General features: G+C 41.0%; 1 pseudogene across 1 annotated transcript; it reads right to left on the minus strand.

Moving 5' to 3' along the window:
- Positions 1-773: 773 nt before the first annotated feature.
- LOC103260772 lies at positions 774-1,291 on the minus strand (annotated as a pseudogene). Its single transcript, XR_504316.1, has 2 exons — positions 1,246-1,291; positions 774-1,122 (listed from the first exon to the last, which is right to left on the minus strand). The product of XR_504316.1 is annotated as an immunoglobulin kappa variable 1-39-like (transcript).
- Between the last annotated feature and the right edge of the window lie 3,508 nt (positions 1,292-4,799).

Genomic DNA, 4,799 nt, shown 5'->3' on the forward strand with positions numbered 1-4,799 from the left:
CAAAAATAGGCACAGACAGCAATGGTAAATGAAATAATGGGTTGACCATGCAACGGACTAAAATAAATGTCAGATTCTGACATAAAAGATGCCACCAGATGAAGCTGTACAACTGAAGTACAACTCATTTGCCACTTAATGAAAGGGAGTCATTCAATGAGGGGCCTCCCATAAGACTTGGAAGTCAGGAGTATGGTTCAATATTCATTGCCACCTGCAGGCAGATAGGTGGACTAAGGTGAGGGTTGAAGAGTTACCTGGAGAGGTGCTGCATCAGCTGAGAGCATCAGCCTCCACACACCTGTCTTCCAAGCGAGTTCTGAGGATCACACCCTTAGACCGCCTATGCCTTCAAGGGCAGTTCTGCTCAGTCTGCTGAAAGATCAAATAATCCCCTGACTCCAGTATCTGCTCCCCTGAATGATATGCCTAAGGATTTGAAAGTTGTGGTTTAAATTATTATTATCTGAATTGACAGAATTCCTGCTTGAGGAAAAAAACAGAGTGATTTTCCTTTTCCTCTATGAATACCGCTTATCTACTAGTACAGACCCTTCAAATGGACTGACTCTTTATTTATGAAAGCAGCAGAGACATAGTCATGTTAGTGTTGCTTTGGTGGAAGAAGAGGAATGTGAGAGAATGCAAAGGAGCCTTCGTGGTCCCCTCTCTCAAAATCTACCAATGACATTCAAAGCCTAGATGAGTCCGAGAAACACTCTCAGCAGATGGAGACACCTCAGCATAGGGGGAGCAGCTGGGACAGCCCAGCCTCACACGTTTGCTTCCCTGGGTGGTTTTTGTTTTTGACTTGTAACACTGTGGGGGGATAACTGTAATACTGTTGACAGAAATAAGTTGCAACATCTTCAGACTGAAGGTTGTTGATAGTGAGAGTGTAATCTGTCCCAGATCCACTGCCACTGAACCTTGATGGGACCCCAGATTGCAGACTGGAAGCAGCATAGATCAGGGGCCTAGGAGGTTTCCCTGGTTCTTGCTGATACCATGCTAAATACTTCTTAATATCCTGACTTGCCCGGCAAGTGATAGACACTCTTTCTCCCAGAGAAGCAGACAGGGAGGATGGAGACTGGGTCATCTGGATGTCACAACTGGCACCTAAGATTGGAAACAGAAAAACAAATATAAACACAATTAATCAAGTTATAAGAGGATTTTTGCGATCAGCTAAGCAGTACTACCAAACTGGCTGAGTCAGTTCTCAGTGTTTTTCTTCCTTACCTATGAGCCAAAGCATCAGGAGCTGAGTGGGGGCCCTCATGTCCATGCTGTTTCCTGACTGTGATTGACTCCTGCATTGGGTGTGACCAGTCCATTAATAAGTTTTCAGGACAGGGGGCTGGTTTCTGTGGAACATGTATGCAAATTAGCAGTGGATGGAGCAGGCCTGTAACAGCTGCAGGGCTGACTCCTCTCAGCAATTCAGTCACAGGTGCAGTGTCACCAGATGTCCCTGGTCAGAGTAAGGCAACACAGATTCAATTGCAGAGAAGATTTTTCTGCTTAAAAAATTCATTATCACAAAATATAATTAGGGGACAGTTTTCAAAATGTTAAGTGCACCTAATGATGGAAAGAATAATGTATTTTATAGTTGTAATGGGACTGTAAAGGGGAGTTTTTTGTCTGAAGGGAATGCATAATTAAGTCTTAGAGATATCTGACAAGTTTTTAAACTACTCTGAAATGGATCAAGTGAGGATAAAAATCCTTTGTGCTATACTATTCACACTACTGTTTCCTTTTTTTTGAAATGGGGAAACGCAATTCTCAGAAGCATGTTAATTATATTCATCAGTTGCTTGTAATGACCTTTAACCTTTGTTCTCACCAGTATAAGGTCAAGCAATTCAATTAAAATGCACAAAGATGATACAAAGTTTTTTCAATGTGTGTCACTCACAAATCCACCATTATCCAGAGTTATAGTTATTTTTATATGCAGGGAATATATGGACTTCTCCTTATTTGTTATTTGGTGACTCCATATACTGTCCTCTATTCTTCCATTTTTCACAGATCATCAGCAGTAAGAGCTCACTAGTGATGAGAGATCTGATTACCCAATATAAATCTGTTCTTCCTTGAGCACGGGAGTCTGAACTGGGATGAACTTAAAATTCTGAACCAATGCAGTCCCTCGTGATCAATTGTCTCTAAATAATGAAGACCAAGGTCACATCTCTGGGTAATGCTCTGAGATGCACTCTCCACAAGCTTGTTCCCAGAACCTCAGGTGTGACTCCCATGGAGTCTGACTTTCTTGAGAGCAGTTGAGGGGGAAACCCTGGAGAAAGTCCCCAACAGTCAACCCTCTCCCATAAGTACAGGGCGTTGCTGCTCAGTGCATGTCCCTGCCACACACCATTAATTCCCCTTTCCTCTTTTACCCCTTAGCAGTGATTAGGGACATTTTTCTAACCCAGATTCCATCTCCTGTCTGCATCTTGAGGGGAGGAAGTCTCTATCTCCTGACAAGCCATTGCCCAAGTATGTGGAGAAATCTCTTGAATCCAGTTAAAATGTGGACACAGGTTTAAAACTCTATACCATCTCTTCCTTTTCCCAGGGTATCCCAGGCAGGTACAGAAGCAGGAGAAGTAGAAGCAATTACATCAGTATCTGGGGACTTCAGCCTGGGATCCCTAGAGAGAATACAGATGCACAATTCTAGGTGGGCAAACCACAGGGGTGCAGCCTGTTCACCCCTGTCCTCCAGCCTTCATGAGACTGATTTTAAAGAAATGTGCTTGCAACATCCAGGATCCACTTTTAGAAAGAGACAGCTCTGGGTTGACATTCCATATCTTGTTTTTTTCTGTATGAATGAAACCATTCAATCTGAATCCCCAATCTGAGCCCCTTCATTGCAATTCTACTGTCTTCCCATGGTCCTGTTGGCCCCTCATGTCTATCTCTGAAGCTTGGAAGGCAGCTCTGCCTGCATATGTGTCAGAATACAGGGCCTGAAATGAGTGTCTTCTATGACAGCCTTCAATTAGTGATAGGATAGATGTATACACACCATAACTTCCTCACCTTTCTGGTGGAACAACTATAGGTTTTTAAATGTATCCACATGGGCTTTGAGTTCACTTGTCCTTGACTGGTAACTGAACTTGAGCTCTAGTTGTCCTAATTGATAGCTGACTGTTGATGTGGGCTTTTCACTGTTCATCTCTCCCCATTCAAACTTTCATCTTTCCAACTTATGGTTTCTTGCAGTTTGTAAATATACATCTGTTTGGGAATGCTTGTGGCAATTCCCATCCCTTACAATAGTGAGTAAGGATGGTCACAGTCAGAGATGAGATAGGACAATGGAAAGTGATGCTGAAGTTATGGAAGAAGGGACCATGGAGCCTGGAATGTGGGTTCATCTTAAAGATGAAAGAACAAGGACATGGATTCTCTCCTCTGGAGCCTCCAGAAGTTCAGCTCAACCAACTACTTGATATTAACTCAGTTAGGCTTCTCACCTCCAAAACTGTAAGAAAATCAGTTTATGTTTTTTGAAAACAATAAAGTTAAGGTAACTTTTGTTATAGCAGCAATAGGAACCTAATAAGGGATAGAAAATGTCTTTCCCCTCCCTGACTGTGTGATTGCCCATTATTCTTCAAAATATTTCCAGCATGTTATCTTTTGCTGTCAAGTTTTGCATGAGACAGAGAACGTTTTACAGTGAAGAGAGATAGCACAACAATTCTTCTTAGATTAAAAATCTCATGGATAAATCTTAGCTCTTGTACAATCTGCATATCTGAAAGACTAAGGAGCTCAGAGAATGTGGAGGGAGGGGTGTTTGCTTATTTTTTAAATTTCTTTATGTTAGGAAAACAAATTTGATCTGCAAGGACATGATGAGTGGAAAGAACAAAGTCAACAGATTTGAAGGGACAGAAGTAATAAGGAGGGATCTGGACAATACAAGCTATTCACTGTCATCAAATCTGAAATTACCTCCTTTAATGTTTGTAAAGGTTTTGAAACAGCACTTTCAGTAGACTAAGATAAGGATATCTACAGATATCCAGTGACTTGTCAGGAGATAGGAACTTCCTCTCCTAAAGATGGAGCTAGGGAAGAAGGAATCTGGGTTAGAATAATGTCCCTACTCACTGACAAAGAGTAAACGAGGAAAGTTTAATTGATGGTGCAAGGAATTAATGGTACAGAAGAGACTGAAGTGAAGATTTGAATCAATGTGGGATCAGACGAAGGGAGCAGGAAGCTGTGAATATCACACCATCTGGTATTACATCTTCTCCCATGTTATAAACCCTGGCCTCATCTGCAGGAAAAAGGCACCATGGAATGAATATATTTAAAATTTAAAATTAGACAGCCCTTGGTTCAAATCATAGCATCAGAACTTGCAGATCATGTGACTTAGGTCAAACCACCTTGGTACTCTGAAGAATGGTTTCATCTGTGAAATGGAGCACTGTGGATATCAAGGGGTGTTCTGTGGATTTAGTTTTATGATGTATAGTGAAGTATATTTATCATTTTAGAGAATACTCAAGTTCTCAATTTTTACATATTTGTATATCTGAAAATCTTGAAGAAGTTGTAAGTAGTTGGCAGCTATATGTCAATTAAATCTAAAAGTCATAAAATTTTATTCTACCACTAACACATGCCTCATTGCATGTTCTGGGTTTCAGATATATGCTTCTACCATAAAAATTTGCATCAGTTCATCTTTTGCATTAGAAATGTCACAACCTTAGTACATTTAATCTGGGTTGTCCATGATCTTCATTTGTGCT

The sequence above is a fragment of the Carlito syrichta genome, unplaced genomic scaffold, assembly GCF_000164805.1.
Source record: "Carlito syrichta isolate Samal-C Ts95f unplaced genomic scaffold, Tarsius_syrichta-2.0.1 Scaffold14940, whole genome shotgun sequence".
NCBI classification, from domain to species: domain Eukaryota; kingdom Metazoa; phylum Chordata; class Mammalia; order Primates; family Tarsiidae; genus Carlito; species Carlito syrichta.